This window comes from Strigops habroptila, chromosome 7, assembly GCF_004027225.2.
Source record: "Strigops habroptila isolate Jane chromosome 7, bStrHab1.2.pri, whole genome shotgun sequence".
Lineage (NCBI taxonomy): Eukaryota > Metazoa > Chordata > Aves > Psittaciformes > Psittacidae > Strigops > Strigops habroptila.
Window position 1 is genome coordinate 70117379 of NC_044283.2, and position 13856 is coordinate 70131234.

The following is a 13856-nucleotide window of genomic DNA, read 5'->3' on the forward strand; positions in this document are numbered from 1 at the left end:
ATCAGTTCTCCCATATCAAACTCTACACAAGCTCTAAATAGGGGTGAAGGATAATCAGAAGTGTATATATATATATACACACACCATGTGAAAGTTGAATTCCTGCTGGCAAAAAGCCAGAAGATCAGCTTCCCGCATCCCATGCCAAGGTCTGTGTAGGCACAAATGAGAGCAAGCGGTCCCCCAGCTCTCTAAGCCAGCCAAACTACTTTAAAACAAAACCTGAATCGTTTGCAGGGATCCAAAACCAAACCCTTGAGACAAGGAAAAGATGATGTGATTTGCTTTTTGAGAGACAAACTACTCCCCAGCCTCAGCCTGTAAAACTCGGACTGTACATGTGATCCCCCAACTTTAAATTGGGGTTAAACATTTAATAGAAGTATCTCTTCCGTGTAGAGGCTCTTGCAGCACACCACGGAAATAATGTTTTGGGAGAGCGCAGATGTTGGTGCCAAAAAGTTCTTTAAAATTCAGGCTCGAAACAGTGTGCCTTCTAACGCCCTTATTTTTAAGAGTGGGAAAATGCAGGATCGATCCTTTTTCCTTCCTTCACAGGATGGAAAGGGGAGGATGAGGGAATAGTTTTTTCTGTGTTCAAGTTTGCAGGAGGATTTTTTTTTGCAAGTCTGCTTTGTACCACCTGCATGAAACAACCGACGGTAACCTCACTCCTCTAATTTCACCCCTTTGGCGATAGATTTATCGAACACGACGCCACTCTCCTTTCACGGAAACTTCTTCCACGGCAGATGGGGAGGGCAAAGAGGGATATGCAATCTCTGCGAACCAAGTGCACAAAGACGAGAGAACAAAAAACCGAACTGCGTGCGCCAGGCAAAGCTACCGGTGACCAGGAGTCACACCGATGGGGAAGGAGGGGAGGGCACGACGGGCACCGCACACGCCATGCACCGCTCGCGCAATGCACACGCGCTTTGCACGCACTTGTGCGCTGCACACACACACACCGCGGTGTCTCGCACACCCGATCCCGCAGCGGGGACCCCCCAGCGTGCCCCCCCGCCTTCGCTCCCGCCCCGCGGCTCACCTCCCCTGCGCGGCGGCGGGGTGCCCGGCGGGGCCCGGCCATCAGCACCCCATGATGGGGCAACGGCGGCGGGGCTCCTCCGCGGCGCTTCAGCACCGTGCGGGCCCCATGTCCGGGGCGGCGGCGGCGGCGGCCGGCGGGCTCATGTCGCCATGGCGGGGCCGCGGCGACGGCGGAAGGAGTGGGGGAGGAAGGGGGAGGCGGGCCGCCGCCGCGCGGGAGGGGAAGGGAAGAGGGGGCTAAAAGAAAATAAAATTAAAAGGGAAGGGGGGGGGAGCGAGAGGCAGCCCGCAGCCAGCCGCTTCCCGGGGAGGGGAGCAGGGGAAGGAAAGAAGAGCCGACGGGACCGCCTCCCCTCAGCCCATCCCCGCCTCCCGCGTTCAGCACCGCTGGGCGGGGTGGTGGTGCCCAGTGCCGGTGGGCTCTGTTCGGATCCCGCCGGTCTCCAGGCACTGTCCTCCGCTGCCCGCGGGCAGCTGTGAGGGGAGGGAAGCGGAGGGGACTCTCTTCCCTCGGGGCTACCCGGCGGAAGGATCGCGCGGAGGTAGAACCGCAAGAAGCGGTACTGCGGCCCGCCTGCGCGGCTGTGGGGGCGGGCCGTGCTGCCCGTGCGGTGCTGGGGAGGTGTCGGGGGCGTTCCGGTGGCTGCCGGCCCCGAGCGCCGGGGTGGCGGAGCCGCGGGGGGCTGCCCGGCTGGTGGCCGCTGCCACCGCCGCCCTCCGAACCCCCTTACCCTGCGAGCGGGGGGTGGGCGTTCGGGGTGCCCGTCTGACCCTTCTAGCAGCCCCAGAGTCGAGGGAGGCTTAAATTCTCTCCCTTAGTGACACTGGCAGCAGGCAGATGAAAGCGTTAAGGTTTCATTTAAAACAGTTTTAAGCAAAGACGTTTATTTACAAACACCTCTTTGTGCGGACGCGCAGTGAAGGGTCAAGTTCTCGCTGCTTTTATGTCAGTATCGTGCCTACCGGCCTGTGTTTAGTAGGAAACGGCTCCCTGTCGCCTCTAGAGTTGCCTTATTTAGCACTCTGCAAGATGTAAACAGGAATTTACCCTTTACTTGCTTTGTTTACTTAGTCTTTTCCCCAGCACAAAGGCCTGCAGGAGGGGTTGATTCACCATCCTTTTTCTTCTCTTTTTCCGGAGGGCACGCTGTCTGGCGGTTCCACTGACACAGATGGCCTCAAGTACCAGGGAAGCTGAGATATCTTCTCACAGCGCCATTTACTCCTTTTGTCCTCTCACCTTAAGAACCGGACAGCTAAACTTGTGAGCGTTCAAATCTTTTGTAATGTAAGGTTCCTTTTTTTTTAATCTTTTCTTCCCCGGAAGGAGATGGGGGTGTGTTATAATACTGTGCAGTAAAGACCAATAACAGAATGAATGCTTTGCATGAAAATCCTGGCACTGCGAAGATGAGCGGCAAAACCTTGCTATACCACCAGAGGTTGAAATTAACAGATGAAAGCAAGAAGTTCAGAGCAAAGGCAACTCATTTTCTTTAAACTCTTTCCAGTATCTGTAGTTATTAGCTGTTCAGACAGCACACAAAGGAGGATTTCCTCTAGAGATAATAAGCACGGTGACATAAATCAAGCATAGAGAGAGCATAGATATTTTTTTTTCTATTTATTTCCTGACAAATTAACTCTGAATCAGCCTGCTAAAAATTCATGTGCCATAAGCTTTTTTTAACCCTTTCTCTCATTAATTCTCGGGCCACACTTATGAGACTGAAAGGAAAAACGATTTTACTGCAGCAACCAAACTCCTCTGTGCATAGCGTGAACTGCTCTTCGAATCTAAGCTTGTGGTGTGCTGCTCCCTTCCATTTCTTTTCCTTTGTATCTTGAAATAGGATATGTCTTTTAGAACTAAGAAGTTGCGAAGAAGGGCAAGTCCCACTGGAATTTTGTCTAGCTTTCACAATGTCATTCTAATTCTTCTGGGTCTCGGTATTTAAGAAAGTCTGTAAAGCTGTTGAGGTTTTCCAAAATCGGTTGTCCCACTGGTCTTTTGTCACAGTGAGCAGTGAAGATAATTGAGCTGATGAAATTAGCTGGGAAATTCTTGCTGGAGGTCTGACCAACGCTGTCCCAAGACTGTTCCACTCCTGCAGTTTCAGCGGTTCTTGTGTATTCTATTTGCTCGAGGGATTTCCAGCGGGGCCCTTCCCAGAACATTGCACATGTCAGCGCTGGGAGCCTGAGGCAGTGCGGCACATCCTCAGACCAGCAGACTGTGGAATTGATGGCTTGGCAGGAACGCCTAGAGCTAATATACGGCAACAGAGTTCCTTTTATTCACCTTGTTCTGAATATGCCCTCAGCTGGATGGGTACGATTACAGTCCTTTGTCCTCCGTAACAGTAGGAAGGAACAGTTGAGGCGGCACCCAACTGAACTGAAAGACGCATGATAAACTAGTCAGCTACTGGATGGATACTCCTTCTCAAGGACATCCTGGAGGCTGAGGAGCAGGTCACCCGGCGCAGGAGGGACCTCAGAGCAGGTCGCCCTAGCAAGGTGGTCAGCGGGAGGCAGGGTCTCCCAGGACCACTTCAGGCCTCTGTAGGAGGTGGCCTAGGTTTGGGCACGACCTCCCAGTGGTCAACATAGCAGCACAGTTGTACACATGCCAAGAAGACACCACATGTGCTGAGCAAGAAGTACGCTTTGGTAGCAGGGAGAAACCCCTGTTCATCCCTGGGGGGAGTGGAATGAAACACGTTTATTTTAAAGAGTCTTGACAGGACAACTGTGTCGTCACAGGCAGCAGGTACGGTGGACTCACTGTCCAGCTGTGCAGCAGCCATATGGGTTGCTGTGGCCACAGCAAAATGAAACCTGTCCCAGCCTGGCTCCCAGCACAGTGTGACAGCATGCAAGTGGCCACTGCCTTAACGCGCACTGGTCTCTAGGGAAGTGGCAATCCTGTAAATATTAGACCAGGGAAAGATCCACATTAGTGGAAACAAGAAAATCCCACATATAAGGCATACGTAGTACCTCCCTCTCAGCTTATGAAATGCCTGATTTTTCCACCGATGAGTGGAGGGCAAGAGGAGATGCTACAGGATTCACAGCCAAATCCCAGTATGTGGAAAAGGGAGGGACATGGATCTTTGCAGCAGACATTTCTATCTGTGCTGTTCAAACACCCTTCAGAGGGAAAAACAGATGCTCTTGTGGTTTGGCTCTGTGTTCTGCTTTGGAGACCCAAGTGCTATTCACCGCGTGACTTTTGACCAGTCGGTTAAACCCACAGATGCAAAGGTTAATACTAATTTTCATATCCACCCAACTTCTGTGCACATGCAGACCAGCACAGCCAAGCATGCTCAATTAGTTCACATAGGTATGCAGGCAGCAACTTCAGAACAAGGATAAATTTACCCTTATGTCAGGTTGGTTGTGGGGCTAAATTAAAATATTTTGTAAAGCATTTGAATATCCCGAGGGGCTAGAGACATGCAAACTTCAAATAATAATGCTGTTTGGCCTTAGCTTGTTGAGGTTAGTGTAGTGTGGCAGAGTTAAGTCTCGTTATTCCTGTGTTTGTGCTTTGACTCCAACCATTATAGTATGTAGCTTGTCTACATTTATTGCTAACGTCAGATCTTTAAAATAGCAAGCAAGTTTTGACCAGTCCAGAAAAGGCAATGTTGATGTTGGTTTAAAGGACAAACCAAATAAAGTGTTAAAAATAAATTCCAAACTGATCTCAGGCATAAAATTTGGTGAACGGCAGAGTTCTCTTCAGAAAGTCATGTTCATCATGAAAGAGGAAGGGCCTGAAGCATCCGTGGGCAGGCTGAGCTTGGGCTGCGGGGAGAGAAAACCCTCACAGAAGTATCTGAGTGCTCACCAAAGCCATGAGAAGAGAGATGTCTGCTGATCGCACGGAAGAAATATCCTGCTGAGGCTTACTCAGGGCTTGGAAAGACTTCCCTTCTTTGAGGGAACTCGTTTTTCCGAAGACTGGAATGAAACATTCTGCAAGCAAGGATACACTGGTTTCTTTGTCTAGAGGCACAGTTTGCAAAACAATATTGTGGAACATTGGGAAGACCAGCAGAAGGAAACAAGGAAAACCATAAAAAAACCCCAACCCAGTTGATGCTGAAATTACCTGCCAAGGCTTTGCTCAGCTTTCTGTGAGCAAGTGCTCATCAAATAAAAATCATCAGCATATCAGAACTCTCAAAGAGGAATGAAATGGGTTTGAACTTAAGAACTTTAAGAAGTTAAGAACTTTAAGAACTTAAACAGGAAAGATTCAGGTTAGATATAAGGAATAAATTCTTCACTGTGGGAGTGGTGTTCCCTGGCACAGGGTGCCCAAAGAAGCTGTGGCTGCCCCATCCCTGGCAGTGTTCAAGGTTGGATGGGGCTTAGAGAAACCCGGTCTAGTGGAAGGTGCCCCGGCCCATGGAAGGGAGTTGGAACTGAATGAGCTTTAAGGTCCCTTCCAACCCAAACCAGTCTGAGATTCTATGACCAAACTGTCTTTGACCTTTGTGAAAACTGAACTGTCAAAAATCACTCATTATTCTTGCAAATCTTACCCTTTCTGTGCCATAAATCAATCAACGTAATGGTAATTTTCCAAATACAGTGGAAGTCAGTACATAGATATCATAAGACTGTTCTACCTTTTAAGTACATGAGCTATGCTTGTTCTTACAGGCATGAAAAATTGCCCTTTGGAAAAAAAAAAAAAATCTAGTGTTCCTGAAGTATGTGGTAAAGGAAAAAAAAAAAACCTAGATGCAGGCTTCTTAATTTCTTCCAGCTTCAAATGTAGATTTCCACTGCAGCCGGACAGACCATCCCTGGCTTCAGTTTCACATGCAGAGTTCAGCTGTTCTATGAATGAAACTGAAGCTAAATTGTTGTCCTGGCATGGAACGAGAAGCAGCATCTGGCCGGTCAGAGAGACTAGCAGCAAGCAAGTGCCCTTTCCAAAGTACTCTGAGTTGGTTTACTTTTTCCAAAACGGGAGGAAAAAAGCAACATAAATTCTCTGTCCCGATTCTCTGTACAATTCTCTGTACTTGTCAGCTTTAGGAAAAAACAAACAACCCAACAAATGAAATAGGTTGCACCCAAAGTGTCTGAGATACCTAAACCCATTTTTTAATAAAGAAGATTACAGAGAGAGCAGCCATGGCTACGTGTAGCCCGCACAGTCAACACATTGTGCAATTGTGCAATCTGTTCTGCTGCTTTTAAATCGTCAGTTTTAGTGCTCTCCCTTATCAGAAGCTATCACCCGTTGTGCAGGGAGAGGCACTCTCAGGTATGTAGCCACTTGGTTTTGATTGCAGGTCCACAGACTGCGTGTTAAAGAAGTCTGTTGACAGCAGAAATCATTGTAAACTGAACCAGATCCGGTATAACATGTCCATGGCCTCTTTGGACTTCATAGCTGTTACCATGCTGCCTTCCATCAGTCTCTCACAACTCCTTCCTAACAGCAGGAATCTAAATTATTTACTAGGAAAACAAACCCTTCTGTCTGAGCTGCAGAAGATTCCCTTACTATCTGTTCTCACCACACAGCTTCTTGGAACACCAAGATACGTTTCTGCTTTCATCCAGAACAGTGAAATACACGCTTACATTTAGCAAATGAAGTACGGCTTTAACAGTTGGTGATTAATTCGGAAAGAACAACTGTGGGCGTTAAACCAACCTTTTTACCTGATTTATTTTTACTAAGGAAATGGCCCCACAATGTCATTTTCTCAACCAGAACAGGTATTTTCTGTGGTTTGCTTTGCTGTTTGGAAAACCTTCTCATCTATTCCAAATCTATTCCATTTAACTTGGTAGTGGTAAAACCTCCAGACTGTGTCACTCACCCTAGGGATCATGCCTGTAAATCAGCCCTTCTTCCTAGGAAGTAGATGAATAGTGAGACACACATGTTGCAAGATGTGAGAAAGCCAACAGCAGACAGGAATGTATCTACAGCATTCCAGTTTTACCCTTTTAGCATTTCCAAATTTACCCTTTTAAAATTTCCAATTTTACCCATTCCCACTTCTAGTATTGGCAGTGTGAATGATATGGTGGAGCAGCTAGCTGATAGCAATATTTCATCCACATTTCTCCTTAATTTTGTTTCATATCTATGATCTGCGAGCCTGAATCCAAATTACTATAGGGAAAAAATTCCTTTTAGTTTAACTGTCTGCATCCAAACCTTTTTGATCTGCCCTTACAAAGGATAAAATGGTGCCCAGCTTTAAAAAAACTATTTTCAATAGTCATCATCTGCCATTAAGTTTAATTCTTCTATAATTTGATGTGTTTTCTTGAATCTCTTTCACAATATAATTTCTTGTGGCCTTTCTGAATAGTGCTAGAAGCAAAACTCAGTGGTAATACATCAGTACGAGAGAAGCAGAAAATTACCTACTGGCACAGTCCAAGATCAATAAGTAAATAGGCATTATAAATGCAAAAGTGTTAACTTAGTCATAAAATTGAAGGATAACTGAAGTTGGAAGGGACCTCCAAAGGTTTTCTAAGCCAAACTCCTGCCCAGAGCAGGGCTAATTTTAAAGTTAAATGAGGTTGAATAGTTTTCCACATTGCATGTAACAAAGACGATGGGTAAGTGCATGGGGATGGACATCAAGGTAAATCAAGGCAACAACAGCTGTGTACTCCTAAGCGTACCTGCTCAGCTAAAGCAACTTTATCATGGTCTTCAGGAAAGGAGAAACGTGTAACAGTACCTCAAAAATTCATTCTCTCTGGCTCATTTAATACATTTAATATATTTTTCTCTTCCAGAATGTAGAAATTTATTTATTTTCTCCATGTGACTACTTAAAGGCAGTTCGCATTAATTCCTTGCCTGTGGTTATACTTCCGTGTAGACATCATCCTCATCTACAATTGTATATTTTATGTCCTGAAGAGTATTGGCATTGGAGGAGTTTATAATCTTGAAAAATGCATGGTGTTACTGTGCCACTTGTATACCTGCCTTTTTAAATGGATAATTTGCTGCCCAGTAACATTGTGACTTGCACTTTTCTGTGTGCATCAGGATCATGTTCACCGACGCTCTTTTGGACAGAAGAAAGGTTGTGGATGTTACAGAAGTGACATCCATCCTTGCTTGCTGAAAATCACCTGCCACCTCACCTGGATACAGCTGTCTTTCGCTCCGAGTCCTTGCTATCAGGGCCTGGCTTTTCTTCCACGGAAGGAGATGGGAGCTTTGCCACGCCTCCAGTGACAGCATGAGGAGAGCAGACACAGGTTAGGCAAGGTGTGCGAGGATTTTCTGCATGCTCTGTAAGTATTTAGGGAACCGTGTGATATGTGATCCTAAAGATGAGGTTAGGCAGTTTGAACTTTTGAGTTAGACCCAGATTACGTCCAGACAGGCAAAGCTATCTTCTGACTGTACATCTAAATTATTTCTTCTGGCAAGTATCAGGAGTATGTTAGTGAAATGTGCCTGGATATAATAGCTTAAGATAGAGCTATGCTGGAAATGTTCCTGCAGCTGTTCCTTGGAAAACATCTGTGGTACTGTGCATGGAAATTTGTACATCTCTGTTCATGCTAGCACAGAGCAATTAATCTCGTGGAACAAAGTATAAATTATTATCGGGAAATATGAGAAGGACATTATGCACCAGTGGACATGAGATGACTAAGGGTAGTTACCATTTGGAAACAAAGGGAAAAAATTGAATATTCCATTTCTGGCATGGGAAATAAGAGGAAGATTGGCAGACTCTACAGGACTTCCAGAACTCTGATTGCTAGTTATTTATGTAAGAATAACCAATCCACAGAATTTCACCCCTAGGGAGGAGTGAAATTTTTTACACTTACAATTGGAAAAAACCTTCCATCTGTGATAATTTGACAGTCTGTGTTTGTATAGTTTGATAAAGGGAAGAATATACAGGTTGACATGATTTCTTATTTAGAGATAATGGTTATCCCTATGCAAAGTAGAAAAGGCATTGCCCTGGAGAACTCAATTTTAGCTAAAGACATACAAGGAGGGTAACTTAAAAAGCCCTGGGATGGGACAGAGAGATGTATTTTGTTCACAGCAAGTTACATAATTCAGGTATTTCTGATCTCTTGAGGCTTTCAACTAAAGCCTGGGTCATTAGAAGGTCTGCTTACCGAAATGTAATGGCCTGTTGTATTTGAGAACTCAGGCTGGATAATCTGAAAAGTGAGTGTGTAAGGAATTGAGAGCAGCACGATGAGGAACAAGCTAGGGTAGATATCTGACTGCCGGCCAGCAATTTGTCACTGACTGCTCCTGAGGCAGGGTTGCTGCTAAGAGCTGATGAGGCTGTTATGTTGCACTTATGTTGCATGTGTGACCTGTCATGTCATCTCCCAACGGCTAGGGATGATCTCCGTGGTACAGAACATCCATACTTGGCCATTTTACTTGTTTTCTTTCATGATACTTGCATTGCATGATGAAAATCAGAAATCAAGATGGAAGTATCTTCCTGTTGTTGTGTGGATGCTTTCTGCAAAGGGTCTTCTGGCCTCTTGGTGTTTAATCCAAATTATATAAAATGGATTTGCACCCTGTTAAATCTGAAAATAAATTTAAAATAACCATTCACAGTCCTCATAACCAAATGCCTCCTAGAAAATCATTTTACTCCACAGCTGCCTGGTTTTACAGTCAGAAAGGTGACTGCTCTTTTTTTCTTGGTTTAACTTTTAATGACTAATTTAAATTCCATTTATGCAGAATCCCTATGATTTTGAAAATACCTTCTGAGATTATGCACAACTACCTTTCAAAAACATACTTTGAAAAGCCTTAAGTACAACATTGCCTAGAATTATCTTGTCAATTAAATAAAAGAACCCACTTGAAATAAGTGACAAAAATATACAGTGGATGAAATGCACCTTCCAGTAACAAATCGTTATTAAAGGAGACCTTTAAGCAAACTGCTAGTTATGTGGTCATGCTTAGACAAGCACAAGGTTATTGAAACATACAGCTTCCTTTCAAGACAATTTAACTTGCACTGAAGGCAAATTATTGCCATAAAAGCACTGAAGCATGTTGCTGAGGCATTTGGTGCAATTCTCTTGGCTTCTAAAAGGTTACCCTTGCTGCATGAAGATGTCAGTGGGATCAGAATTGAGTCTACATCTTCAGCTGCCGTTGCCAAAGCTGCCTGCAACGTCTTCCTACAGAAAATTACATATTAATCTGATATTATTATCTAAAGAAGATGGGAAGCAGTATTTTAATAGACTTGAAGATGCAATATAGATTTCTGACAATAGTTATAATGGAAACAAGTGAGACTGAGCGGCTAACAAAGGACCTGCAAGAGGACTAATACAGAGGGCACCTAAACCCACCGAGTGCAGAAATCATGAATAATAATTGTATTCAATGGGTAAGTTATAAAATGTGTCACAGATTTGGAGTCTTTCCTGGTTCTTTCCCTTTTCTCACTGAGGAGGTGGAATTTGAACGAGGTGGAGCAACAACAACCTGTGGGCAACAAAACTGCCAGTATTCTTGACGTGGCACTGGTGAAGTCACCCACCAATGCCTTCCCCTTCTCAATGTCTTTACATGAGGGTTTGCACTGGTGGGGGTGTGGTTTCCTCTCCCTCTTCTCATGCTGGAGCCATGTCAAGGCCTGCAAAAGGAGATTTGATGACATTACAGAAGTAGGATGTGTTGGACACTGTGCTGGCAGGCTTGGCAGTCACCTCCTCAACACCACTCAGTCTCTTCAGCTCTGTCTAGAGAAGGGTCTTCATGAAAACACAGGCAGAGAATCAGCTTGCCAAAGAATGCTGTTCACGCTCCAGCCATTTCCTCACACTCCGTCAGTTCTGGGGATTGTGGATTGCTCTGGTTACCAATATACTGTACGTGGGCCCTACTCAGGGCCATGAAATAATAGACAGGGGCCTATTCACGGTGTTATTTTCTGGAAGAAAATCTTTTGCATCTGTGAAAATTCTCAGTGAAGACTTGGAATTTCCTTCACAAATCAAGCAATGGAGTTCTTAGCTGTATTTTACAAGTTTTATGCTAGCTACTGTACAAGGAATAATAACATTTTCTAGGAAAGATCTGTTGTCCAGTAGACTTTTTGATCTCTTTCTTCTAGTAACCTCATCTTGCGAATCAGAATTTAGGTTTCTCTGTCGTCAGAGGGAAATTTGTTTCTCTCTTGTCAGAGGCATTGAGAAATGCCTTCTGAGACAGTTTAATGTCAAATGTGTCTCTGATGAAACCAGATGAAATGGGTGGGGTTGAGAACACTGCATTAAAGAGATAAATGGGGTGAAAACAGACCAAATATTAATTGAGGCAGTGAAAATGGAGGTCTGAGGTAGTCCCCTCCAGTGCTTTGCATTGACATTTCATCTCCTCTGGAAGACTGCTGCTGCTCCTTTGGTGGTTTGCTGTTGTTTGCCTTCTTTCTAGGAGGAAGTTTTGTCATTTAAGTTACACAGATGTACTTCCTCTTGTCCCAGGACTTTGATGCAGCTGTGCTGGTCAGAGGGGTACTTACACCAATGGAATGGTAAAGTTATGGTAGCTTTTTTTTTTTTCCCCCTTCAGTAAACAAGGTATGTTTATTGCAGTCTGTCCCAAACTTACAAAGTTTCCATTGGTTTGTGTTTGGCTCTTGTTGGCTCAAAATATGTTCTGCTAAGTCCCCTGAGGCCAGCAAGCAGGGTTTCTTTTTCTGCCACCCTCCCTTCCCAATTTGAACAGCTATTTTAAACTCGAGGTGTGGACATCGAGACAGACACACGCGTGCTGTCATTGCTGGTCTTGGCATTTGTTCTGTTGCCCAATTAACCTTTTCCCCCAACACCAACCTCCTGTTTACATTAATCCTTGATCAACAAGCCTTGTTCTCCATTCTGTCTTTTAGGAAGCGTGTCATAAATTGCAATAAATTCATTTATTGTATGGATTCTGAACTTGACCAACTTCCATCAGCACAGAGGTGAGAAGTGTGAAATTATACTCCTCCGTACCGAGGACAGGCACTGTACTGGTGGGAATGCTTACACCTACTCCTACTAGAGGATCAAATGCCACTCTCCTTTAGGGGCCTCTCTCAGGAGAACAAGGCTTAAATTCTGGCAGATTTTATGAATCATTCCATCTCCCAGATTTGATCCCTCACAGAGGGCCTGCTGAGGGGAAGCCTTAGCAAAGGTTTCAGTTTGGATAGCTTTTAAACATCAGGTGCTGGTCCCACTGCTTGAAAAAGGAACACAATCTGCAAAACATTTTTCTCAGATACATACGTGTGTGTGTATATATACATACTTATGTAGCTTTTATATGTGCTTTCTAACAGCTATATCTCTCTATAAAACCAAAATGTACACACCAAAGTAATTTTATTTACTTAAAGAACCTACTTTTACTCCCCTCAGTGAAACAGAAAAACCCCAACTGTCAAATCATCCAATTTAATTAACACAGAGATACTTTTTTTTCCCCCCAACGATGCCGTTTAAGGAGTTACAAAAGAATAAGCAGCTCTCAAGGCCAAAAGGATCCTAGGGCAAATCTCATTTGATGTGGGCTCTTTTGGTGTTTGATACTTCACCCATATTCTCAAATGAGCTTGAAAGATGTTTGAAGAAAATGGTAATTCATGCCATGAGCTGTTGTCTCTTCCATCATTGCAGAAAACAAGGATGTTGGCCAAACCAGACATGTTTTCTTCCCACAGCATCAGGTGTGGTGTCCATAATCATCACATAGCAACAGTTTAGTCTTCTGGGGAGAGAAGTCATCACAACTCTCTGACTTCTGCCTCCCACTTTTCAGCACTGCAGCTCTCCTGGTGCTGTTGTCCTCCATGCCAGGATAATGGGATAGCAGCGGGGCTCTTGGATTAATTAGTGGTTGTTAAGCTTATGGAGCTCTTTGGTTAAATGGTTCAAGGAAACGATTGTTCTGACTGACCCCTGTTGTTCTTACCTGGCCGTCCAGTTGCTGAGTGGGATGGCTGCTTGTGTCTAGCGTGTTAATTGCCACCTATCCCTTAATCATGAAGGCTTGTAATCGTATTTCAGTTTGGAAAGCCACATGCCACAAGACCAAATTAATGTGTCTGATATCATCACCTGCTAGTCAATACACAGCTCTTACCCATCCATAACTATTCCCAGTGAATTGCTGGGCAGACATGCCAGGACAAGTTCTGCCAATCCATACTGGAAGACAGTTTAGCAAGGACAGATAAAATAATACCTATTTAGTTTTTCAGCATTGGAATGTCTCACATCACAACAAATATTTTTTCTTCAGTTTAAAAGTTGTTTTGCAGAGGTTAAGGCTTCAGTTATTAGGATCCCAAAATATTTCAGATGAGGTTTCCTCCAGTTTTAATTCCTTTTTTTGCTGCTGTTTCCCACCAGCCTTCCGGTTCAGTGTAAATCAAGAATTCCCCTCTCAAAGGCTGTTTCTAAATAATGAGTGCTAATAAAATAATCTGTAGCTAAGGAATGTATAACTGAATTTTCACTTACTGCATCTTTAGGTTCCCAAAGAATGTCAAGAAGGAATCGCTATTCTGTAAAGCACAGCATGTTACAGAATAGATAAACCGTCTCGTTATACTGGAAACACTTCTCATTTTTCCCCCCACAAACACACTTCTCTCAATCACAAATAAATGCCACACTGAAAGAAAATTATTCCTTGTATAAGTAAAAAAACCCCAAACCCCAACAAAGAAAACCAAACCAGATTTTATTTCTAGGCCTTACCGCAACTCCTCCTTTGC

The 13856-nt window shown here is 44.3% G+C and overlaps 1 protein-coding gene and 1 long non-coding RNA gene across 5 annotated transcripts in view; one reads left to right on the forward strand and one right to left on the reverse strand.

The window, feature by feature from the left end:
- Positions 1-1655, reverse strand: part of CCNI (cyclin I) — a 27474-nt gene extending 25819 nt beyond the window's left edge. Inside the window, exon 1 of one of the 3 annotated variants that reach the window (XM_030492472.1) lies at positions 1052-1655. The gene's annotated coding sequence lies outside the window, so the exon portion shown is untranslated. The remainder of the gene's footprint in view (positions 1-1051) is intronic. The other 2 variants (XM_030492471.1, XM_030492470.1) reach the window with 2 other exon arrangements.
- On the forward strand, positions 1424-13850 carry LOC115610647. 2 transcript variants are annotated; one of them, XR_003992298.1, is made up of 4 exons: positions 1424-1595; positions 2195-2341; positions 8114-8364; positions 11982-13850. It is a non-coding gene; the product is annotated as an uncharacterized LOC115610647 (long non-coding RNA). The 2 variants fall into 2 exon arrangements; XR_003992297.1 differs by lacking the exon at positions 11982-13850 and having other exon boundaries at positions 8114-11182.
- Positions 13851-13856: the final 6 nt, after the last annotated feature.